Source organism: Hemitrygon akajei, chromosome 16 (assembly GCF_048418815.1).
Source record: "Hemitrygon akajei chromosome 16, sHemAka1.3, whole genome shotgun sequence".
Classification (NCBI taxonomy): Eukaryota; Metazoa; Chordata; class Chondrichthyes; order Myliobatiformes; family Dasyatidae; genus Hemitrygon; species Hemitrygon akajei.
This window is the reverse complement of record NC_133139.1, coordinates 37,146,015-37,173,216: the sequence shown is the minus strand read 5'-3', so window position 1 is coordinate 37,173,216 and position 27,202 is coordinate 37,146,015. Positions and strand designations below refer to the sequence as shown.

Genomic DNA, 27,202 nt, shown 5'->3' with positions numbered 1-27,202 from the left:
ATGTTCTCGCAAAACGGTATGCTTAAAACCACTCCAATCAATTCCTTTACAGTCAGTGATTTCTAAGTACTGATTTTAAGCACAGAACACATTTTAGTTAGCACTTTATTCTAATTCCTATTCTTGCTGTCTCACGATCAGAGTGGAGAACTGGAATGATTATTCCCTGGAGCTCAGTCCTAGGAGCCTGCACAACATCAGCCTCGTTTCAGTAGCAACACTCTTGCTATCATGTCAAAATGTGGGCTCAAGCCCCATTTTAGAATCTTCAACACCCACCCTAGTTAATACTTCACTGTAATAATGAATTTCACAGACAAGCAAGGAAGCTCTGCTTGGATCCCAAGCCAATATTCATTTCAAAAGACAAACCAATTCAGTCATTTTTACATATGTGGTTGTAGATTGGTTGGTCCAGTTCAAGTCAAAGCAATGTAATGGGTTTGATTTAACAGGGGGAAAAAATGGTATTTTTATGGTCTCTTTTACTGGGCTCCCAGAGGGATGAAGGGGGGTGTCAGAATTTCTTTACAGACGTTCTAGGTCTGGCCACTGGCTAATCTCAACTTCCTCACCCAAACAAGCCAAAGTCTGTCTGTTTATAATTCCCTAATATGTAAAAAAACAGTTCCTCGCATAGAAGTCCTCAGTTGAATTGGCATTTGAGCATAAACAGCTTCTGGCAATATGTTTACAATATAGACTCAGCTCATTTTCTCGATTGCAGTATGGGGGATAGCATCTGCTTTTAATAAATGCCAAGGAGGTTAGAACAAGCATTTCAAGTGTTTATACAGGGATATACACAATCAAATTTCCTCTCCATATTACTTTCCTCAATGCTGCCTCCACACTTTTCTTTGCCCTGCAGTGTCTTTACACTAAACTGTGCAGGATGATGTAGGGGATGTATAATCCTGCAAAAATAAAACTGACATACTCCAATAGTACTAGTGCCATCACTTGAGTAGAGTACGATGTTCTCCTAAGGGGCCGTGAATTGCTGGATCCTTACTGTAGAGGCTGATCCGTGATCCACATATTCTGGTGTAGTATGGGCAAAAGTAAGTGGTTTCCCTTAATGGAGAACATCTGCTTCAGACTTTATTTAACATGGGGAGACCGATCATAGGCAGCCACTATACGATCCTTGTCAGATCAGGGTCAGGGTCCAGTAGAGGTTGAAGCATGGGCAGCCACCACATAGTCCTTGACAGACCAATGTCAAGGTCCAGTGGCATGGAGTGCAAGATGACCGAGGACCCTTCACTGCTGCAGCATTCCTCTGCTATTGTAATGCATCATCTTCTGCCAGCACCACCATTAAGGTCTTGGTTGGATCACTCTTTGCCCAGGGACCACCCCCACCCCCCACTGACTTTACTGCCATGGCTAACCCTACCAGGAGCTAAACCCAGGACAACATAGATCTCAGGATCTCAGGAACTGAAAGGCAGATGATGAAAAATGTGACAGAATGAGCAAGCACAACAGCAAGTTGAGGACAAATTCAAAGACAAGTTTCAGGTTCTTTCTGGCAAAACAGAATTTGTATTCCATTCTAAATTCTAATTCTTACTTGGTCATTACTGGTCCTCTCTCAATAGATGCTGTTTGACCTGTTAAATATTCCCACTGCTCTGAGTTCTGACATCTGCTGTGTTTTATTTTTAATCAGCTGTGTTCAAGGAACACTGCTCTTATGTTTACCTGTTTCTATATACAATCTCTGATGTTATAGCTACATAGAACAAGCAGCGTCAAATAAAGGCATTTCATAAGAACATAAGAAATAGGAGCAGGAGTCGGCTATCTAGCCCACAGAGCCTGCTCCGCCATTCAATAAGATCATGGCTGATCTGGCCATGGACTCATCTCCACCTACCTGCCTTTTCTCCATAACCCTCAATTCCCCTACTATGCAAAAATCTATCCAACCTGGTCTTAAAATTTAAAGTTCAAACTAATAAAAGCATCTCAAATGATACGTGTCATTAACTGACATTGACATCAGCAGTAAGCTAGTGCTTCAAGGTTTTCAGAGGAAGCCTAGTTAACTCACAACTCTTGGTCCAAACCTAACAGAGCAGTGTACAAGAAAATATCCTGCAATTTCATGGATATCACTTCAAAGGACAATTTCCACATCTCTGCATAAACTGCAAAATATAAAGAAAAATATTTAAAACTCTTTGTAATTCCAAAGTTTTTAAAACATATCTCACACACGCACACACACAATTGCTTTTTCCCTTGTCTGGTGAAGATTTAAAGAGCTTCAGTCAACCAGATATCAAGTGTGTAAACACATAGCAACACAGCAGATCTTCGACTTGTTCTTAACAAAAGGAACTTGGGCCTTGAAAACTCATGGGCACTTACCCAAAGAAAAGAAACATTTACAAGGAATCTCGTTCTTTCTATTGGATATCTCAAAAGTGCTTTACAGCCAGTAGACTACTACTGTTGTAGAGGTAAATTCATTGCCAGTTTGTCCAGAGCTCATGCCCATCAATTGCAAGTAGGTGGAAGATCAGACAATGTATTTCTAAAGCTCACTGTCAAGTGAGAAATGGTGGCTCCAAACATGGAACTTCCTCCTCTTTCTCTCAATTTAGACCCCAGGAATGTTCTGCAGAATTTAAATGGGGAAATTGCTTTATGCCAGGGTCAGCTGAAGGCCATTTAGCCGAGGCAAGACATCTCTAACCCTTACACACAACTGCCTGATTCCTCATCATGTCTTCTCAATACACCAGCTGATCCAGTTTGCATTTTGAATCCACTTACAGTGCCAGCAGCTCTCTAGTGATAACGCACAGATGCTCCTAGGAGTTCAAAAATGACAACTCCACAGAGCATTTACCGCTGATGTTAGCTAAGTAAATAACCCTTAAGACAGCAGGTGCAGAGTAATTTATCTCCAAGGGCAGATTGCTCATGACGCTTTGTGATCTGTCTTGTAAAGTCGAAATAAACACCAATGTTAAAAGTAATATTGGGGATGGTCATTATTCTGTAGATTTATTGAGTATGCCCACAAGAAAAAGAATCTCAGGGTGACGTACATGTACTTTGATAATAAATTTACTTTGAACTTTGGTCTTTTGATACCTTTAATGAATCCAATACTGCAATTTTAAATAGATACGAGATCTGAAATAACTTGCATCACGCACACACAAAATGCTGCTGGAACGCAGCAGGTCAGGCAGCATCTATAGGGAGAAGCGTTGTTGATGTTTCGGGTCAAGACCCTTCGTCAGGACTATATTGGAACGTATAATTCTCCGTAACTTCCGTCACCTCTTACGGGATCCCACTACCAAGCACATCTTTCCCTCCCCACCTTTCTGCTTTCCACAGGGATCGCTCCCTACGTAACTCCCTTGTCCATTCATCCTCCCCATCCCTGCTCAGCGATCTCCCTCCTTGCAAGCGGAACAAGTGCTACACCTGCCCTTACACTTCCTCCCTCACCACCATTCAGAGCTCCAGACAGTCCTTCCAGATGAGGCGACACTTCACCTGTGAGTCGGCTGGTGTGGGGTACTGCATCCAGTGCTCCCGGTGTGGCCTTTTATATATTGGTGAGACCTGGTGCAGACTGGGAGACCATTTCGCTGAACACCTACGCTCTGTCCGCCAGAGAAAGCAGGATCTCCCAGTGGCCACAAATTTTAATTCCACATCCCATTCCCATTCTGATATGTCTATCCATGGCCTCCTCTACTGTCAAGATGAAGCCACACTCAGGTTGGAGGAACAATACCTTATATACTGGCTGGGTAGCCTCCAACCTGATGGCATGAACATCGACTTCTCTAACTTCCGTTAATGTCTCTCCTCCCCTTCTTACCCCATCCCTGATATATTTAGTTTTTTCCCCCCTCCTCCTTTTTTCCCCCTCTCTCTCTGCCCATCACTCTACCTGTTCTCCAACTCCCTCTGGTGCTCCCCTTCCCCTTTCTTTCTCCCTAGGCCTCCCATCCCATGATCCTTTCCCTTCTCCAGCTCTGTATCCCTTTTGCCAATCATCTTTCCAGCTCTTAGCTTAATCCCTCCCCCTCCAGTCTTCTCTTATCATTTTGCATTTTCCCTCCCCCTCCTACTTTCAAATCTCTTACTATCTTTCCTTTCAGTTAGTCCTGACAAAGGGTCTGGGCCCGAAATGTCGACAGTGCTTCTCCCTATAGATGCTGCCTGGCCTGCTGCATTCCAACAGCATTTTGTGTGTGTTGCTTGAATTTCTAGCAACTGCAGATTTCCTCATGTTTGCCTCTGAAATATCTTCTGCATCCTTTACTACTTTATTAAACAATATTTAATACCATCTTTTACCTTATGTTAATGACCTATATATTCATTCAATATTTTTACTTTGCCATCTTGTTCCATGGAAAGGGCAACTTTGAAACAATTAGCGGCAGAATTGAAGTGAAGAATAGGAAAATGCGAGAGTGCTAAAGGTTCATCAGCACCACCTCCCACTGCGCCCCCTCGCCCCGCTATTGTTTCCTTCAGTTTAGAGTTTAGCAAGGTTCTCAGTAATTCAAAACTTTGGCTCCACAGTATGGCCCAGCCAATTATTCCAAACATTAAACCAGTAATAAAAACTGTACATGCCAACTGATTAAAAGTCAAATCCCAAGACCAATGAGATTATTTTCATGTAAAGAGCATATTTGCATCTCCAATGGTGGAGAAAAAAAGAACACTGACTGTAGATTAAAAGGAGGAAAAATACTTTATAGCACCCTTCATTACCTCAATATAGGCAAAATTCCATTACAGCCAATGAAATATTTAAGTAAGGGCAATGTTGTAATATAGGAAATGTAGAATCCGTTTTCATATGGCAAGCTCCTCCAACAATATAAAATGACCTTTTTTTGCTAGTGCAGTTGTTTCGAGGATAAATATAGATAATTTATTCAAAACACAGCCATGCATCTTTTTCTATCTAACTGACAGAAACTAGAGCCTCCAAAGTTTGTTTTGATAACATGGTCCCTTCTTCACTAGTGTCAGTAATGATTTTTATGTTCCAGTGCTTGAACATAATACCTATTTGAGCATGAAATCTATTCTGACACCAAAGTCATCATGCAAGACAGACTGAGCCCCAATACAAATCCTAGATATACTTTGTTTTCAACTGCTGAAAAACTCAGGGAAAGTCATCAACAACGCAAAGAAGAAAAATTGAAGACAGAAACTGTTCACAGCAGAACTGTGAAGCACGCATTAAGAACTGTACAAACTGTTTAATTTGAAATGTGAAACTTTCTGAATTATGGTGTCATAACTAAGAAATAAAAAAGTGATACATTTATTTTGAAATAATTTATGAATTGGAATTTTTCAAATTATGTTGAACTTACAGGAATAAAAATCACAGTATTCCATTCACTAAGACACCATCTCAACGGTGGTTCTCTTTATGAAACAGATGAAAATTGGGGTAAAAGCACTGGGTTAGATTTGAAGTCCAGTTAGTTCCATTGTTAGAACTAAAATAGCTAGTAACTATAACTCACTGGTGGGTGTACTGGTGTATAATTCCAATCATAGTCTGTCGTCACAATTCTGTGGCCTCTGCCCTAGACATTAATCATCCCAGGGCCATGCATGAGAAAAGAGTACAGTATTTTCCCCAATGTCCTCTGTAAGCACTTCAAGCACACACTAACTGTTTATACTTTACATAGTCCTTTGTGGAAAATTATTAGTTGTGCCATTTTCCTGTGTTTCAAAATCACTTTGTTTCTAAATTTAATTCACTGTGAGATATTCTGACCACTCAGTATGATTAATCAAAATGTCATTATGGCGCAGAAGGAGACCATTCATCCCATTGATTCTCTGGTGACTCCTTATACAACAATCCCTTCTGACCCATTCCCCACTCTTTCCCAATGACTGCAAACCACTTTCCCTCAACTGACTAAAAAATTATGTTTTGAAAGCCCTGATCAATATCCTTTCCACTGTACCATAAGGCATTGAGTCTGATCATAGCTATATTCTGTAAGAAACCAAATGTTTTTCCCCGTCACACTCCCCAGGGCATCTACTAATCAAAATTTTAAATCTGTGCCCTTTGGCCCCTTGAACCAATCACTAATGAGAATAGCTTCCATGTCTAAACTGTCCTGGTTTGTTACATCTTTATATAATTTCTTATCAACTTCTTTGCTCCAAAGATTAGTATTATTAATAAATTCATTGTGTATATTAGTCTCGCAATGTCTATATTTGCAGCTATAATTGTTTAAAAATGTTTTTCACAAAGCTTTAGGAGCAGCAAGGAGCTCCAAGAAGATTGGTCAAGATTGGAGCAGCTCATGCCAACGGCCTGCGCAAACACTGTTGCTGATGAATCACTGTCTCAATTAAACAATCATAAAGCCATCATGCCTGTGCATTGAATTTCTGGCCACGAGATCAAAGTTTGATTCACAGTCTTTTTCTTCTCCTATTCATTGCTTATTTCCTTTGGCTGAGAACTGTCATTGACCTTCGCAGAGTTAACTGACCACAACCACACAAGCTATGGAGGACCTCAACAATCATCTCTCAGCATTATTCCATCACAACATTATCCTGAGCAATCGTACAAGTTGACACACCGATACCCGCACAATTTCACACATCAAACCCAAACAGTGATGCTCAAGCTTATGTACACAAACTCATACATATTCACTTCTAGATCTAACAAAGGGCTTAAAATTCTACGTTTTTGTGTACTATTATTTCAGAAACTAAAATGGTCATCTCATTGCTCTTTGTGGCAAATGGTTGGTTATAATCACTCAATACAACCTATGGACTCAGTTTCAAGGAATCTACAACTATTTTCCAGTGTTATTTAATTATTTATTATTTCTGTCTTTTTTGCACTTGGCAGTCTTTGTGTGCTGTCTTTCATTGATTCTATTGTTCTATTTATTTACTTATTTATTGAGATACAGCTTAGAGTAGGTCCCTCTGGCCCTTTGTGCTGCACCGCCCAGCAACCCCTGACTTAACCCTAGCCTAACTACCAGACAATTTACAATGACCAACTATCCCATCAACTGGTCCGACTTTGGACTGTGCAAGGAAACCAGAGCCATCACGGAGAGAATACACAAACTCCTTACAGACAGCAGCTGGAATTGAACCCAGGACGCTGATAGCATAAAGCGCTGTGCTAACCACCACACTACCATGCCTCCCCTCTACTGTGAATGCCTGCAAGAAAATGAATATTAGGTTAGTATATGGTGACACTTTGATAATAAATTTACTTTGAACTTTGATATTTTCCTTCATTCATTACAGGGCATGCTCAAGGCTGTCAAATGGAAGCAACAGACAACCAACACTACTTTCTATTGTGCACCCTAAGTTTACCAATGCTATAGGCCTGCACTATAGAAGACCATAAGTCACAGGAAGGGAATTAGGTCGTTTGACCCATTGAGTCCGCTCTGTCAGACAATCATAGGTGATCCTCCCCCACCGGACTTCTCCCTGTATCCTTTGATCCCGTCACTAATCAAGAGCCTATAAATATCCTCCTTAATTACACCCAAATGACTTGGCCTCCACAGCTGCCTGTGATAAAATTCACCACCACCTGGCTAAGGAAATTTCTCCGCATCTCTGCTTTAAATGGACACCCCTCTATCCTGAGGCTGTGCCCTCTTGTTCTAGACTCCACCACCATGGAAACATCCTTTCCACATCTGCTCTGTCTAGGCCTTCCAACATTCGAAAGGTTTCAATGAGATCCCACCCCTCATCCTTCTAAATTCCAGCGAGTACAAGCCTAGAGCCATCAAACGTTCCTCAAATGATAACCCCTCCATTCACAGAATTATATTGAGAACCTTCTCTGAACTCTCTACAATGCCAGCACACCTTTTCTGAAATAAGCAGCCCAAAACTGTTCACGGTACTCAAGGTGAGGCCTTATAAAGCCTCAACATTAGATCCCTGCTCTTATATTCTAGACCGCTTGAAATGAATGCCAACATTCCTTTTGCCTTTCTTACCACGGACTCAACATGCAAGTTGATCTTTAGGATGATCCATCCCCCTTCAGGTTTCACCTGTCACTTTGTGTCTCTCCCCCCCCTCCCCCCACCTTTTAAATCTACTCCTCAGCAATGTTTTTTCTCTCCAGTCCAGCTGAAGGGTCTCGGTCCCAAACGTTGACTGTACTCTTTTTCCATGGATGCAGCCCGGCCTGCTGAGTTCCTCCAGCATTTTGTGTGTGTTGCTTGGATTTCCAGCATCTGCAGATTTTCGCTTGTTTATAATTTTCTTTCTTCTGCCTCCCTTTCTTAAAGACTGGAGTGACATTTGCAGTTTCCCAGTCCTCTGGAACCATGCCAGAATCCAATAATTCTTGAAATATCATTACTAATGCCTCCACAAACTCTACTGCTACCTCTTTCAGAACCCTAGGGTGCAGTCCTTCTGGTCTGGGTAACTTATGTACCTTTAATCTTTCAGCTTTTTGAGCACCTTCTCCCTTGCAATAGTAACTGCACTCACTTCTCTTGCCTCACACCCTTCAACACCTGGCACACTGCTAGTGTTTTCCACAGTTTTCCAGGATGCAAAAGCAAGCTTTAATGGAGGTGTTAATATCTGTTCCTGGGTTACAGTAGGGGTTCTTTCTAATTGGACTACTGGCAGAAAGGCAGTGAAAAAAAATCTTCTAAAGATGGGCCCCCTCTTCAGTTAGGGAAAGTTCAAAGATTCTCTTCACATGTTTAGTGATCAACTCTATGACTAGAATTTACAGTTTTCTCGGAACTTCTCCCCAGAGCCCAGTCGTCAACGCAACTCCTGTGCACCGATCATTTCACTACCGCCTCTTGCCCAGGATCTTTTCTCCGATACCCATTCTGTGCCTTCAACAGCTCCAATACCAACCCCCAATCTTCCTTGTATACTCTAGTCTGCCACTATTCACTCCCCATCTCTGATACTCACTACCATCTGTTGTAATCTTTCACCCCTCATCCTCCAATGTGGTCCTTTCCTCACCTCATCTTGATCATTCCCAGGATCACCCCCTCGATCACCTGCACACAGGCACAAGTAAACAAGAGTAGGCTCCTTGGCCTCTCAAAGCTACTCTGTCTTTCAACGTGATCATGTCTGACCTGTCCCAGGATTCAGCTCCACCTCCACAGCCCTCACTTCCTTGATTTCTAAAAAAAAGTCTACTTGCATTTTAAATTCTTGTAATTCTTATAGTCTTCACAACTCCCTAGGCAGAGAATTTTAGTGACATGCTCCTCTGCGAGAAAAATGTTCTAGATTTCTTGGTTTTAAATGCTTGGCCCTTTGTCTTGAAAGCACGTCCACATTCAAGGTTCTCCCACTTGTGAAAACGTCTCAACACCTACTCTTGTCAAGCCCCTTCGGGATCTGATGTGTTTCAGTAAAAGCACCCGCCATTCTTCTAAACTTCATTATCTTCTCTGTCTCAGTGTCTTTTCAGTCTCCTGCCGCACTACAAAGGAGCTGGCAGTGAAAAGGCCGACAGTGGTGATTGTGCACAAGTTTGTATGCCAGCTCTGCGATTGTGGTTGCTTGGAGTACTGGATGCTGCTCCTCACACTAAACCAGCATAGGTCTCAGGTTCAAGGCTTCTTGAACAAATTACGAACAGTACATTGAAAGATTAGTTTCCATGATATCACTGACCAGCCCCATCTAGTAAAGTGCTACCTGTCATTGTAACAGGTTGCCCTATTCACAAAAAAAATGCATAAACCAGTCCAGCTAATGTCCATCCAATCAGTCTTCCCTCAATCAGCAAAGCTGAGGGAAGGTTTGTCAACATTGTTACCAAGTGACATTTACTTACTAATAACCTACCGACCAACACCAAGTTTGGGTTTTGCAGGACTGTTCAACTCCAGACACCATCACCACCTTAGTCCAAACACGGACCAAAGAGGTGAATTCTCAAAATAAAGTGACAGAGACTGTCCTTCAAATGAGGGTAATACTTGACTGAGGGAAGCATCAAGGAACCTTTCTAAAACTGCAGTCAATGAACCAGGAAAACTGCTCTAGTTGTCTGACTTGAATTTGACACTACAGAAAATAGTTAGGCTTAACGGAGGTCAATCCCAGGACATCACAATTGCAGCTGCGTTCAGTGAGGCCCAATCATTTTCAGCTGCTTTATCAATAATTATATTTATCTCACAAGGTCACAAATAGGATATCTGCTTATGACAGCACAATGATCAATTCAATTTGCAACTTCAAATTCAAAGTAAATTTATCATAGTACATAAATATCACCATACACTACCCTGTCATTCATTCTCTTGTGGCCATTTACAATAAATACAAAGAAATACAACAGAATCAATGAAAAACTACACTCCAAGTCAAATAAGCAATGTGGAAAAAAATGACCAGTCGCACTAGTACAAAAATAAAAATAATAATAAATAAATTTAAAGTTAAAAATATTGAGAACAAGAGTTGTAGTGACATTGAAAGTGAGTCCATTGGTTGGGGAATCAATCAGCACTGGAGTGAATGAAAGTTATTCCTGCTGGTTTCGAAGCCTGATAGTTGAGGGGTAATAACTGCTCCTGAACCTGGTGGTGTTGGACCCAAGGCTCCTGCACCTCCTTCCTGATGGAAGCAGAGAGAAGATAACATGGCCTGGATGGTGGAGGTCCTTTATGGCAGATGCTGCTTACTTGTGGCAGCACTCCTGTAGATGTGCTTGATGGTAGGCAGGAGAGGGAGGGAGGGAATTGCTTATGATGTACCCACTACTTTTTGTAGGCATTTTCAGTCAAGGGCATTGGCATTCTCATAGCAGCCCATGATGCAACAGCAAGTGAAGTCGCCCAAGATCCATGCACCATGCACCAAGATCCAAGTAACATGATTTGACAAGTGGCAAGCAACAATCATGTCACCAAGTGCCATGCAATAATTATGTTTAGCAAAAGAGACCTTGAGCACCTATTTTTGGTATTCAACAGAATTACTTTTGCTCAATGCACCACCATGAACTCCTTTGGGACCATCAATATCCAAAGAGTTCAGACCAGAGACTAAATATCAATTGTAGATGGCATCATCCTGATAACCACCCACAATGCACAAGTTAGCAGTGTGATGGGGCACTGGATAGGTGCAACTTGAATAACCCACAAGAGATTTAGAGCAAATATCACAAAAGCAAGCCCTTTGCCTCACTCTGTATATATTGATAATCAAAAACCCAATTATGTTAAATCCATTTTCCCCACTTGCTCCTTCACTGCCCACCTCTCCTGCCATCTGCTCAAATTAGAAGCAGTTTAGCCAATTAACTAGCACATCTTTTTCCATGTAAGAGAAAACCAAAGAACCTTGTTTCACCTGTCTGAGCAGAGGTTAAATGTTCTCCCAATGACCAAGAGGTCAACAGAGAATGTGCTACCTCCAAATAGACAGTACCCAAGTTTAGATCGCATCCAGACTCTGTGGATCTTCAACACAGCATCTCACTTTCTAAAGCAAGTGTTCTGCAATTGCTATTTGGTGTTTTCCACTGGAATGCATGCAAGTACTTCTGACAGCCCCAGGTGACAAGAGGTGCCAGATATGGTGCCTTCAAGGTCTATTATTTTACAGATATTCTCATCAAGAATGATCACAGGTTAATATGGTTTGACATCACACAGGTCACACTCCAATGTTTCGAGGAAGGTAAAGATAATCCACACACCACAGCAAGGGAAACAGGAGCACAATTGAGAACCTGGAAGTTGTCAAATTGCTGATTTTGCAGAAATGGAAGGGTCACATCTTATGTTACAGGAATGCCTCGACAGATTTTGAAGCAGTCATTGAACAACGGATTCAAAAATACAGAAGCTATTTCCTTCGCACTTGTCTCACTGATGGGGGATTTACTTTGCTTCCCAATGAAAGATGATAGCACCCTGGGTTGAAACATGGTCTTAAGCTGAAGAAGCATTTTGTTCGAGTCTAATTATGGGTTTTGTCAGTAAAAGGAAGATCATCTTTATTTCCAAGAGGTTGCACAACCGATCCTTACCAATTAACTCCTTTCAACATCCATCCCTTGTCAGTGAAAAGGAGAGCCCATTGCCTTCACTCCAATTTTCTTCCTTGCATCCCCCCCCCCCCCCGAAGATGTTGACATACAGTGATGAAAGATGCACAGTCAGAATGTCTGTGACACAGGCCATTATCTATACTAATTGGAAGCAATCCCAGTAAATGCATCACAGGATGCCCAATCACCTGCTCCAATTTTCTTCCATTTCTCCATCCCAAAACTCATCTAACATAACAAAAACTTAAGAAATTTTCCAATTTTAATGTCCTCCAGCCCCATTTTAGTAACTAACCTTTAATTTCAGGATTTTTCAAGACAAGCAGAGAATTAGTGACTTTCTTCACATTTATCAAATTCCTTTGTGTGGGGGCCTAATCACTTTGCTGAATCTTCAAATTTATTATCTAAGAATATCTATTATATGTTACCATTTACTATTAACTTGAGATTCATTTTCTTACAGGCATTTTCAGGAAAAAAAGATACAAAAATAGAATTTACAAAAAGTATATACTGTTAAACAACGACCAACATGCAAAATGTGGAGATCACAGGCAGTTCCAATTCTGCCCTCTCTAGATAGCAAGGCATTTACATCTTCCTGTGGTTGGAGATAGATGTTGTCTTCATCTACTACACTGCAGCTGTAGGTTGGGAAGTGTGCTGGGAATAAATCAAATACAGTTAAGTTATGTGCTTGAAACTCCTATCAGCATTGGTATCAGCAAGAGCATTGTAGATCTGAAAAAGTCACTGCCTTTGAAGCAAAGACAAGTTCTTTTCTCATATACCACTACAGCCATCTAAAATTTTGAGTGAGCCTCAATTTTTCTATACAATTCGTCAGTTTCGATTCTAAGCCATGCGATCTTCCTCTCCCTTGAAGAGATGGTCTTTAAAAAAAAAGGGGGGGGGGGGCTATATATAAGGCAGTTTGGAACATGGACAGAAGGGTATGGGCCAAACATGGGACAATGGGGCTAGCTTAGACAAGCACATTGGCTCGCATGGTCTAGTTAGGCTGAAACATCTAGTTGCATGCTGTATGGCTTTAAGTAATCAAAAAACATTCAACTGGGTAACATTGAATATACATGTGGCCCAATTGGTGCAATCAAATGGACTTTTGTGAAGTGGATGTGTCAGGTGTGGGGTAGGAGATTGTGTGTAAGGAGATTTATTACCGAAACAGAAATGTCAGGTCACTGCCATGCTCTGCAGCACCAGTGTAACATTGCTTCAAAAAGAAATAATTCCAGATTGTGAAATGAACATCAGCATCACTGTCATCACGTCTGAAGAGAATGAGCTGGCCTCTGTTCTGCTCTCCCACTATTAATGGAACTACAAATACATAAAACATCATAAGTGGAACTGCCTCCCAACAGAACTGGAGCCAAACTGGCTTTCAGCAAACAAAGCCTTTGCTCTGCTAATTTGTAATTAACTTTCTAAAATTTTAATAACAGCTTTCAGTTTACTACGGATAAATATGAATATTCCTTACTTCTGCATTTCCCTGTCACGTCTCCTAGATTTTTTTCCTATTTTACCAGGACTGCATGGAAAAGAATAAGATTTGATTTGCTTCTTATTTGAATAAAACTCTCAGTGCCCCCTTCAGGACATTTCAAAAGTCAGCAAGTAAAACCCATCCGGTCTCATCACTGCCTTTCTGGAGACGGCTGGATTAATGAATTCCTCATCTTTCCCACAAAGAAATTTCTTCCACAAATATTGATAATTGTTCCATCTGCTTTGACAGAGAAAATTATCATCGGAGAATGCTGCCACTCAAGCACTGACATTTCAGTGATATTTGCTTAAATGCCAAAAATTGATTTAACAGAGCATGAACAGGGAGAGGAAGCAGTCGGCTCCCATGAAGTCTGATCAGTAAGCTAATAGAGAGTAACATCGTGCCAAGAACTGTCAGGGGAAGTGGATATTTCCCAATATATCTCAATTCTTAGCTTCTTCCCCTCACTTAATCACAATGAAAAATCTGCCTTTCCCCTAGACTTCTATTGAAATAGACAGCCCCTCATTAAATCTTATAAGAAATGAACAATGCTGCATTAAATTGCTCATAAAAATAAATAAGCAGCAAATGCTACCTTTTGGCACATTCACTATAGCAGAGCTCCATATAAATGTACTCAGTGGTGGGGAAGGCTTTGTTTGTGCTAGACGAGCTCTATTCATCCCTATCTGTAGCCTCTTCTGGGTAATGGCGTTTCCATACAAGGCCATAATACAACCAGTTATGATGCTCTCCATTGTGCATCTATAGGAGTTTGGCAAAGTTTTTGGTGATGTGCCAAACCTATGCAAACTTCTCAGAAAGTAGAGGTGCTGTCGGCCTGCTTTGTTATGACACTTGATTGCTAGAAGAGACTCTGACATATTAACCTCAAGGAATTTAAATCTACTGAACCATCTTCGGATTGAAACCCCGCAGAGTTTTGACCCAAAATGCCAATAGTTCCTTTCCTTCCACAGATGCTGCTCCACCCACTGAATTCCTCCAGCACATTGTTTACTGCTGGAATATTACACGTTTGCAAATGCATGATCATTATCCACCCGATTGTGTCACAGTCACAGTGCAGGCAAGTGACAAAACAGCATCCAAGGGATAAATGGGCAATCCTATCCCTGCAAAAATATTCCTCAGTGGAATTTCATGTTTGCAGGTTCATCCACAATGTCTCTGGGCCTGGATTGCTGTTATCCTGCACTAGAATCCGTATAAAGTTTTTTGGTAATTTGGTATCTGGTTGGGATCAGATGCCAGCAAAAAGAATTACTCTCAAGTCCACCTGTTGACTCTTTGTAGAAGAAAAAGCAACGTTTGCACTTGCTATTTTTGTCAAAAGTGATGTTGCACAACTCCTTTAGTTTGGCACAACCAAGTCAATCATTAAGTTATTTTCATTTAGGGATACAGCATGGAATAAGTCCTTTGAGCTGCCTTATGTCAGCAACTTCCAACTTAATCCTAGTCTAATCATGGGACAATTTATAATGACTAATTAACCTACTAGCCGGTATGTCTTTGGACTGTGGGAGGAAATCAGAGCATCCAGAGATTCACACATTCCACAGGAAGGACATACAAACTTTGGAATTGAAATCTGATGCCCTGAACTGTAATAGCGTTGCACTAACAGCTACACTACCGTGGCACCCGAACTACATAGTAAACCGAAGAGACAGCCTGAGATCAGCACAACAGCCAAATAGTCCAATCTACTTCAGTATAACTATCCAATAAGTCAATAATATTGGTCTCATTAAATTCACTTGATTGACTTTATAAATGCATTGTCATTGTGAAACTAGCCCATACTAATGATCCTTGTTTTATGCTATTAACAGGACTACCCTGAGAAACAAATCACATATTACTATTTGCTTCAAAGGCTATACGTAATTATCTTCACTTATAGGATCTGGCCATTGCTGAGAATGCCAGTATTTATTGCATTCCCCAACAGCCCTTCAGAAAGTAGTGATAATTGCTACTGTCCTTCTGGTGAAGATGACCCACCTTATTAATCCAGGGAATTCTACGATATAGGGCCAGTCAGTGAAGGAACAGTGACACATTTGTACGTCAGGGTAGTATGGGTTGGAGAGGATTGTGGGTGGTGCGTATCCCTTGTGCCTACTTCCCTTATTTTTTTACTGAGACCTATAATATCATGTGCTTTGGGAAGTGTCAGTAATGAGATCCCAAATGGCAGATACTTAATCAGAGGAATAGGGGATATTTTCCTAATTAAAATTAAAATTGTACTATATTTTTCTTCAAAATAAAGCATAAATATGTTCCATTACTGCTTTATCAGCAACAGTTTTCTGCTAATACCCTCAACAAGGACAAGTTTTCATTGTCCTCTGGCTTTCATTTAGTCTAAGAAAATTCAGATTGCAGCCCAATTTTAAACAAAATTTTGAAAATCTCTTCAAAATAGATTCTCAGAGAAATTATCACATTTAAGACAACAAAAGTAGCAAGACGATCCTCCCAAGCAGACTTATTTACAAATAAATCAGGGTTCGTACCAACACAGTAAACAGCAATGGCATCATTCCACTCCAAGCTGGTGCTATTTCTTCAGGAACTCAGGAAAACCTTTCACACTCCCCCCCCCCCCAAACACCACTTGCAACAATGCTACGTACACGCCATCACCAGAACTGCTACCAGGTTTGAGAGTGAAAGCGTGAAGGTTCTCATCTTGTGGTACAGGCAAGTTTGGAAGACAAGCATTTGGAGAGCAAAGAACACGTTTCATCTTAATGCAGTGGGAAAACTTGATGGACTACGTTTGTTTGCTTCTGAACAGCGAGAATTTGAAACAGTGTGGATAATGTTTCCATGGTCATTTTGTCCCTAAAATGCTGAGCAAAAATTATTCTGGCTGGGCTCCACAGAGATACAATTACTCTTGGTGTGTGGAGAGTTTCGTAAATTTGACAACAAGGAACAATCGATGAGATGCACTGACCCCACCCTCAAATATTGACCATAGACTTTTAGTTTTTTTCGTGTGTATTTGGGAGTTACATAGTACTTAATAAGCTACAAAAAAAATCCCAACAATTTGAAGATACTCCTACACACTGATTCAACTAGCAAGTAAAAGCAGTTATCCTGTGTCAAATGCATAATTCACACACAACAGTATTTTGCAGCAGGGACACTCATAGCTCTACGAGGAATCTTGTTGTACAACAGGATAGATAAAATTGTTCTCAGTGTCCAGCTGGATTGAATTAACCCCTTTTACTCCTGAGAAATTTTTTAAAAAGCCAATTATTTTGCAATGGAACAAGGACGGCCAGTTTTGGCTGTTCAAATGGAAAAGGAATCAAATTTTTATACTGATGTTACTGTGGCGCTTGCTCATTTAAACTCCCATCTCCAGATGCTGATTTAATTTGACACCAGCACCAAATAGATTTGACTCAAAACAAGTTTGAGCAGTCAGTACTTGCCAAGTTCAATGCAATGCACAGAAGAAGCTCACCTGATACTGAGCAAAGTTACACTGGGACAAAGCATGGAGGAAGTGCCAGAGGGTTGGAATCCTGGCCAGGCTGTTGTTGTAAATAAATCAGCATACCTGTGCTGTCTAACCCAGCCAACGCACAACATTAAAATTCACCAAACTCAGGGAAAACATATCAACAAATGTACCTTACAAAATCCAGCTAAAACACAAAGGCAGCATCAACCTACATTTTGATAAGTTTCTCATTAAAAGTTATTGTTAAACCTTTTTGTATCTTTATTAAATATATCCATGAATTTAAAATTGTAAAATATCCCTTTTGTTGGCAATATTTTGCAACTTGCATTGAATGCACCTTCAATGCAGAAAACAAGGAGTAATTGAAGAAACAATGCTAGCCAATGAAAGTATGACAAATATTGACACAGAAATTTGGTTTTATTGATTGTCTTAAAGAAGCAGTGAAAAACACAGAGGCAGAGATTGGAAATTTCACAGTGTGCCCTATGTAATTGCCAGAGCACTAAGATAGAGTCAGCAAAAATGGTCAAAAGGTAGGACTGTAGAGATCTGAGGTTATCAGGTTTGAGGATAGAAAAGAACAAGACCAGGAAGAAACAGGAACCCCAAATAAGATACCAACAAAAATAGAAATTTTCTATCAGGCATTAATTGCCTTTGGAGATTTGATATTCAAATCTAAAATTTGCATTATCTGCCTTGTATATTCTTTCTCTGCCCAGTTTATTAGCTCTCCCTGTTTCTATACCTGACCTAATATTGAGTTGATCCACACTGATTCATAACTGCTTCACAACCCTTCAGCTGTTTGCTTCCCACCTTCCAAATTGTTTGCTGAAGAGGTTCACATTGTTTGTTATGTCTAATTCATGCTCTACTTCATTATGATTAAATTACATTTTCAGCCACAAGCCATATAGAAATACGCGAAACCTGAACATACCTAGACAAGTTTAACTACAGCAGAAATCAGGTGCAACCATATGACAGTAATGTCTTGCCCATTCGTTTCCAGTAGGAAACAACTGTTTTGTAGTTGCAGTGGGTGTCCAGGTAATGAATTAAATATCTATTCTGCCAATTCATGCTCAGGTTTGGAGTTCAAGCTCCATATCTAATTAAGAGCCAATGAACTATTTAATTGTGTAAGTTATCACACTAATCATAAGCCTGACTTTCTTGCTTGATTCACAAATCATTGATCAGATATCTTCAGTACAGAAAAATGTTTCATATAGGGATGATGAAAGAAATTGGGTGCAGGCAAAATAAACTTGTATGGAAAGCACAAAGAGACTGAATGAAGAGCTAGGTTTTAAAGTGCATCTTAAAATGTAGCTAGTTTTATTGAAGTTCAGGCATTCTAGGATGAGCTAATCAGCACAGCACCTAAAAAGCTAGTAAAAAAACAATAGTTAATGATTATCTTCATGAAGGAGAGAAAATTGATTTACTGAAAAGGTAATGAAAAAATTATTAGAGCAGCTTATCTAAAAAGATAATTATCTAAATATCCAAAACTTCGATGCAATGTTAAAGCTATACAAGACCTTGGTCAGAACCCACTTAGAGTACTCCATAATGTACTGGTTAGGCACAGGAGTACATTCAGCCAGAGACTCATTCCACCGAGATTCAACACTGAGCGTCATAGGAAGTCATTCCTGCCTGTGGCCATCAAACTTTACAACTCCTCCCTCGGAGTGTCAGACACCCTGAGCCAATAGGCTGGTCCTGGACTTATTTCCACTTGACATAATTTACTTATAATAATTTAATTATTTATGGTGTTCTATAGCTATATTTCTACACAATTCTTGGTTGGTGCGACTGTAACAAAACCCATTTTCCCCTCAGGATCAATAAAGTTTGTCTGTCTGTGTTCAGTTCTGGTCAACTCACTACAGGAAGGATGATGATACTGTAGAGAGAATGCAGAGGAGATTTACAAGGATGTTGCCTGGATCGGAGGGTGTCACTGATGAGAATAGGTTGAGTGAACTTGGCCTTTTCTCCTTGGAGCAATAGAGGATGAGAGGTGAGCTGACAGAGGTGCATAAGATGATGAAGGGCATTGATCATGTGGATAGCTTTTTTCCAGGGCTGAAATGGCTAACATGAGGGTCATAGTTTTAAGGTGCTTGGAAATGGGTACTGAGGGGCTATCGGGTAAGCTTTTCCATACAGTGATGGGTGTGTGGAATGAACTGCGGGCGGCAGTGAAGTGGATACAATAGGGTCTTTTAAGAGCCACATAGATGGGTACTTGGAGCTTAGAAAAATAGAGGGCTATGCGCTAGGGAAATTTTAGGCAGCTTTTAGAGTAGGTTATATGGTCAGCATAACATTGTGGGTCAAAGGGCCTGTAATGTGCAGTAGATTTATGTGTTCTATATTCTATGTAATCAGATGTATTAATTGGGACACATTGCATTTGATTTATTGAAGTAGATTTTGCATATGAAGAGAACTGATATTTTTAAATGATAGGCTCTTTATTAAAATTACACTGTCTGACTAATGGACTGAGTTTGGTTGTCTTTCGAGTTTTGACATTTTCAGAACCTAATTTAAATATCAAAGGAGTTTTGGTCACCTTAGTTTCCACCAGAGTTAGAAATGAGGAATTGGCAAGTCTGAATTTTGTGCACTCAAACCCAAATCTAGGGCATGGGCATCATTTTGGTGGACACAATACAGTTCCTATATTAAATACAAGATCACTTTCATAGGGGAATGTAACAATTTTTAAAGGAACAATACAATGCCCTCCTCTTGTAATGACTTCTTGATAAAAAGTGGGGACCATTCTTAACGGTAGTCACAACAGTGGAATTAATCCACTGTAGTAAGACATAATGGAACACAGTTGCAAGGTAGAGCACGTTAGTTCTAAAAAACCCAAGCTATTTTTTCTTCTCCCATCTTCATGTCTTTGAAATCTTATGTGAAGGAAATAAAACAAACTGCAGATGCTGGAAATCAGAAATAGAATCAAAAACGGTTATAAGTACTCAGCATGCCAAGCAGCATCTAAGGAGGGGGAAACAATTCTGGTCAACAACCATTTGTCAGAACTGGAAAAAGTGCAAACACGAGAGAGAGAAGATAATCTGAAGTGTTGTTTATCTATAGATGTTGCTTGATCCACTGAAGTTTTTCCCCAGTATTGTTTCTTCTGACACAACAAACACTGTCCTCACAGGAAAACACCATTCGTCAGTGCTTTCTACTAGCTTGTCTGGGGGGTGATGGGGGGGCGGGGGGGGGGGAAGAGGAGGGACGGGGGAAGAGAAGGGGTCAGTTAAGGGAGAGGAGAGTTATATTGCCCCCCCATCTTCTTTGTCATCATTGACTTGAAATCCCCACCCTTCCAAGCTGATTAAAGCTTGTCTTCTGCAAAAACTGAACCAAATCAATGAAATGAGACAAAGCCAGGAACAATATAATTAATTCAGTGAATTTAAACAGTCATCACATTATAAAGGACAAACACTTAAATGAAATAGAAGCAGGATTTTTTTTAATATCTGCTTTTCATTTCTTTAAGTTTCTGGGCACAAAATGGGAAATGATGGACTCTACATTCTTAAACTTGAACACTGATAAAAGGAAAAGCTGGAATTAATTAAGCCACTTGGCTATAGTGTTGGGCACTAATCAGCCTGCACTCACCCCTCTACTGAATATATTGATTCATTGGAGTCACAGAAGCATATCAGTCATTTCAATGTTTTCCATCTCTGTTCATGGAGATCAAGAACTTTGTGATATTATCTAAAAGCTGCAAAGTATTCACGATTTAATCACAGATACCATTTCCTAAATGGATCTTTATAGCTTCCCCTAATGTCTGTCCATGTAATACCCCTGATCACTGCGTTTGTATGAATACAGTAAAATCAAAGTAGCAAAGACCTCAGCCAGCACTAGGTTCAACACCTAAAGCAACGAAAGCAATGGAGGAAACCACCATGAAGATAACTGCAGAAGAAAAACAGGTAGCTTCTCCTGGCAGCGATGCTCATACAAGGAGATGTGTTACATGCCAGCACTACCATTTAAACACACAAAATGAGAGACTTCCCCGTGATCTTCAGTTGACAGGGACCCCGAATAGACAATAGTTGCTGTACAGAAAGTGTTTATAGGAAGAACTGCAAAAGGTTGGGAGGTAGTTAACAGTAGTTGCGTGTTATTGGTTAGGAAGTATCCACTAGTTTCCTAAACATTGAACTCGCTTTCATCCCTTGCCCTAGCGGATCTTATTTTTACCCCGAACTCTTCCAGATTCCTTCACTGCCCATACTGAATTAGCAAATGCTCGGTCGGGATGTTGCAATCACCCCGTCCTCTTCTACCAGATGTCTCCAGTAGCCGCTCCCGCGAAGTGGGAGGGCTGGGGGGGGATAGTCAAGATAAGGGCTCCGTAAGGTTGAGCTCCGTAGAAGGACCTCGAGCCCCCAGTTCTCCCCCTTGCCCCTGCACGCCGCCGTTCCTCGAAATCCAGGGTAGTGGCAAAGCACCTCATCAGGGGCGACTGCTGTCCAAAAAACACGGATAAAAACAGCACGAAGTGAACGTTTTACGCCCTCCCCCATTAAAAGAGAACTAACGATCGTAACCGAGATAGGAGGCTGACAAAGAACCAAGCAGCCGGTGAAAGATGAATATAAAACAGCGTTTTCAGATAACGAACCCCGAACCTTATTTCAATGCACCTGTACACGGCTACATAGCAAAGCTAGAGCCGGCAGAAAAGAAGGCACTCCCCAATCATTCCTCTGCCTTTTATGAAGTGAGCCGATTTCTCTACCACCCCCTCCCGGGTTTAATAAATGCCAATCACGGCACGCTTTACCAATGATCGAAAGCATTTTCATTTTGCAATAGATTATCCATTAGCTACTGCCAGTGGTTAGTGCAAAGGAACCATTTAAATAACATAAGTAAGACATTGCTACTGTGCCGGTCAGAGGCAGCGCAGTCGATTGCAAATCTCACGCAAAACCAAATATTTACAAGTTCCTCTAATCCTTCAATGAAGTGAAGTGGGGGAAATTATATAACGGTTTTAAATCGCAGTTTTGTTTTTGCTAATCTCGGATTTAGAAACTCCCTTTTAAAACACCTTTTGGGATCCTTTACAAACAAGTCTGTTTCGCTTAAAGACGGAGTAAACGAAAGGTTAGTGAAAGACAGTTACACTAAGATTAATTCTTCTCCAGTACAGTAGACATGTGCTAAGAAATTCACGATTAATAATATTGCAAAATAATACACACCTAATTATTATTAACAGTCAAGTAGATATCAGAAGAGGCTTTTGTTACCTTGATTTCAGAGTCAAGCGGCTTCTGTATGCACCCGGGGTAAGCACTCGCCCGAATTACCTTGTTAGCTGAGGCTTTAACACTCTAGGAATCGACTGGCAACCACGCAGTGCACGGATCGCTTCACTAATCACCCATCCGTGGGGTCGTCTCGCCTCATGTTCTCAACTAGTTGCCTCCACACCTGCCCTGCTTTTGCGCTCAAGTCCAAATGCTACTCCTTCGCAGATGTGACGGGGAGAGGACTACGGGAAGACAGTGCTGGAAGTCCGCTTAGACCCACAGCAGCTGAATACAGTTGAAAGCCACCTGGTTCTGTTGTGCCTTTCGCAGTGTGGAGATCCAGGAAGACTGGGGAGAGGACAGCAGCCGAGAAAGTGATTTGCCCTTGCAGCGTGTGTGTGGATATGTAGTCTCTCTCTTTCCCCTTCAGTGTCTGTGAAACACACTGCACGGATTTGGGGCTGAGCTCCCACCTCATACCTCTGTGTGATACCAGGAGCGCACACAGTGCCCTCATCTCACAGCTACTCCAAGCACCAGCCTCCGGCGTGTGGCAAAACCAGAACTGGATTAGACACATAAACTGGATTGGACTACATTTTCTTCCCCTGCGTAGCTGTGAATTTTTATCCTCCCCTTCCAATGCATAACAGATAATCCTTCACCAATAATAATAACCGTGCATAAAATATTCTTTTTACTCCTGACCACAGTCTTGGCAGTAAAACCCATATTTTAAATTGAAATGGAGAATTTAGAAATGTATCAAAGGTAATTTTTCAGAATCCTATTCGTTAATAGTTTATCAGGAGGCATGGTTTTACCTAAGTTAACATTTTGAAGTAATATTTGGATATAATGAATAAATTCAGAGAGTTCTATAAATTTTTACAGAAGCAAGTAATGGAAACTTCTCCTTGTTCCACTCTCTTTCTTCAAGGGTCTGGATGTTGCTAGACTAAAACTCAAGGACAGGGGCATCATTTATGTCTCTGGCCTAAATGGCATTACTTCACAAGTATGGAGTATTGTTCTTGGATGAAATGAATTTCATTCTCACTCAGTATCCTTACATATGTTTTTTTTCAGTTTTAATTTACCATCAAGTGAACAATACCAGTTTCTTTTTTCCTCCTCCATAATGCACAGCGAGGTTGAGGTAGAATATTGTTACCTCGGTAACCACCCTAGGTCAAATCAAATTAACTCAGCATAGATTATAAGTCCTGCCCGTGCCTACAATGCTAACTTGCCATGGATATACTGTTTTATCTATGTCAGCACTCTCCTCAGATAAAGTGAGAATCATGATTTAGGCTATCTTCTTCCTTAGTGAGGAACTGAGATCAAGCCCAGATGCCTTAGCTCAGATTAGATGATCAAGGATTTGAGTTAGGACTTACTGCCCTGTAATATATTGCCCAGCACCACATTGTACTGATATGGTGCTATTCGATCAACCAGGAAACAATGTTCTTCATATTCTGTCATATATTTATCAATTCAGGTCATATGGTTTATCACTAGAAAGAACAGCAGCCTTGGTGTTAGGATGGAGATGGACAGGAAAACTATAAGACATAGGAATAGAATTAGGCCATTCGGCCCATCGAGTCTGCTCCGCCACTCTATCATGGCTGATCCCAGATCACCCTCAACCCCATTCCGTTAAGGAATGGAGACCGGTGTAATGGATATTTAGTTTCCATTTTTCTAGTGCCATGTTGGCTAAGTAAGTAAATCACACAAAGAGAGAGTCAGACCCGTAACTTGCAAAAGGAAATGACAAGCAATAGCAGCTACATAAATTTTGACCTGTCGTTGCTGATAGTTCAATGGAGACACAAAGCGGTATAATTGAGGAAAGTTTGGACCAACAACTGATGAGCCAGTGGAGGAAGTCCCACGTCAGAAAGAGCATATTGGAAGTGGTGCCACAGGCAACATGCTTTCAACAAGGGGAATTGGCGTCACAGTGAGTCGCACAGCATTGAACTGAAACAGCTCCCTCAGGGGCATCATTAATGTGCTCCATTAGACTGTCCCAATTTCAGCAGCTGCATTTATTTTTGAAGTTAATAAAGCCAAATATTCAGTACAATTAAATCAGCATAAGATCTTGAACCTTCTCATTGTAAATACTGAGCACGAGAAAACTTGTGTTTATGACTTTGTCCCTTCTCATTTAGTTTTTACTTTGAATCAACCGGAAAGGGACAAGGAGGCGACAATTCACAGTGGGAGCTAAGACATTTGAGACCATTTATTTGGGAGGCTTGCCCTGGGCTGTCTCCTCCTTAACTCAAAAATTCCAAAGGACCAAGTCACAGCTCCCAGCTTCCTTATCTAGGCTGCAATGTGCATTCTTGACATCAAACTTAAAACTATTCCCCAAATTCCCTATGGAGCAATAAATTAAGATGTATCATAGTGATCTGCTTCTCAACTCTTACTCACCAGGAAACCAGCAGGTGTCAAACACTTTGTGCAGTGCCATGACTTACCCCTGACCCCCTCACACATCAATAAACATTGATATGAGCTTCTGATCTGTGAATCACCCACCTCCCCCACTTCCCATTAATGTTTGGAAGGTGAATCAGAAGAACAGCACTGAAAGAAATGCAAAAGCACTTGACTGCAGACAAGTAGTTGATCAAGCTTTTCTAGCAGAGTGGCAGTCAGCCAGCAATGTGGAAATGATCTGTGAATGAAGGAAAATACCTTTGACTGTCAGTAACAGGTATAAAAAGTACCATAGTCACAGGTGAAATATGCTTCAACGCACTGTTGTTAATGCCACCACCCCACTTCTCTTCCATTCTTGAAATCCCAGTTCCCACAGTCGCAGCAATGAATCGATAAAAACTTGAAAAGCTAACTTTGCTTTTCCGCTCACTCTCTGTCTGAGCTGCTGAATGTTTCCAGCAATTGCCACGTTTTTGAGGAAGGGTTTGCTGATCCAGGAAAAATGAAATTGGTGTCTGGTGGGACTTCGTTATTGAACTTCAGTCAATCAGATCAAACTCCCAACACTCCCAGGTGCCACCCCAGTAAATGCCACAGCTCTCCAGAGCATGAGAAATTTGTATTTGTAGCCAATTCCATTGCTACATTACTATTCAAAAGGCATGTATGCACAATGCAACTCTTCGTAGCTTCCTATGTACTTAGCCACATTGAAGCCTCGGTACCATGATGCTTCATTTTCATTATACTGCCTTGTTAAAAATTATAAAGAGAACAATACATTCTACCAATGCATAAGGAACAAGGTGAAGTACAAAATGGCACACAAAAATTCTAATCTAAGGACATAACGTCTTTCACTTGCATATTTGTTAAAATTTCAGCTTTCTTTAATAGACTCCTGGGGCTGCAATGTGCAGGATAACCCAGAGCTGGCACTGTTTGCAAGACAGTAAGTTAATCAAACTCTCATGGCTTTAGAAAATGATCAAGAAATGTATTTTGCTTCAAAAGAAACATTCATTTCCCCCCACTCTTCCCTACCCTGCCCCCAAGTTCCCCTTCCTTATTGTCTTGAAAGTGTGGGCACTTGCTGGAATATGTTGCCATGAGTACAGACAGCCTCTCCGCCCAAGTGTCCATTCTTTGAGTGATGATTGACACGGTAGTTTCGAAGTTGCAGCCAGGTCAATTGCTAACGTATTTTTTACATGGAGTAACAGGAAGGAGCTGTCACTGTGCAAGTGTTCATGTCAGCAGCTCCCAGACGAAGAACGTGATCACACCAATAAACTTGGCCGCAACATGACTGGCATGCTGTGCTATGGTGGGCTCTATTCCTGCACTCAGTTGCTTATTGTGGGTAGTCTCCTCAGAACAAGCTGCTTTCCTATGATCTCCATAAACGTAGGCTCGTGGCAACTCGTGGCTCATTCTTTAGCTGAGTTCAAGATACAACTGTTATCTGACAGGCAAACATTTCCTTAACCTAAACTCACAGTGAGTTAAGGCGGCAGAGTCCAGCAGCACAGAAAAAAGCCTTTTGGCTGACTGTGTGTGCGCTGAACATCAGGCACTGAATTGCATTAATTCTACACTCATCTACTTTATTCTTCTCACATCCTCTTTGTGGAACAAAACAGAGGAAACCCATGGGAATGTGTAAACTTCACACATATAGTATTAGAAGTCAGGACTTAATCCAGGACAGTGCAGCCACGAGGCAGAAGCTCTACTAGTTATATCATTGTGCTGCCCTTAACTTTATTGTCACCTGTCTTAGAAATTGTCACCTTGAAGAGCCCTCTGCTCTTTCACCCACCAGGTGAGATTCACCCCACTAATTTTTGCTCCTGTTCAATCATTCCCAAGAGCTCTAGGCTGCGGATAACCTCATCCTCAGGTTTTTTTTTGCATTAGTTCTGTCTTTTAGAGCTCATAGTTTGTACCATCAAATCAAAACCATACCAATTCCCCTCATGATAATTTGGAGTTAGAGTTCTCACTAACAAACTTTTGAGCTGATGTGATTCTGTGGATCCAGGATCCAAGTGTGGAGTTAGGTTACTGGGAGGAGATGATTGCATTGTGGCTTGCTGGGTGGGCAGGGGAGGTTGGCGTGATAAGCATAACTGCGGGCAGAAGGAGGATTCCGTTTTGAAATTCAGAAGCTGCAAAAGAGAAAGATTCCTGGTGCTCTGCAACATTTATCTGCAATGTGCCACTTGACTGGTTCCCTC

The 27,202-nt window shown here is 41.0% G+C and overlaps 1 protein-coding gene across 6 annotated transcripts in view; it reads right to left on the bottom strand.

Annotated features, from left to right (window-relative positions):
- Window positions 1–23,032, bottom strand: part of sema6bb (sema domain, transmembrane domain (TM), and cytoplasmic domain, (semaphorin) 6Bb) — a 533,030-nt gene extending 509,998 nt beyond the window's left edge. For all 6 annotated transcript variants that reach the window (XM_073068714.1, XM_073068715.1, XM_073068716.1 and 3 more), the window contains exon 1: window positions 22,491–23,032. The gene's annotated coding sequence lies outside the window, so the exon portion shown is untranslated. The remainder of the gene's footprint in view (window positions 1–22,490) is intronic.
- Between the last annotated feature and the right edge of the window lie 4,170 nt (window positions 23,033–27,202).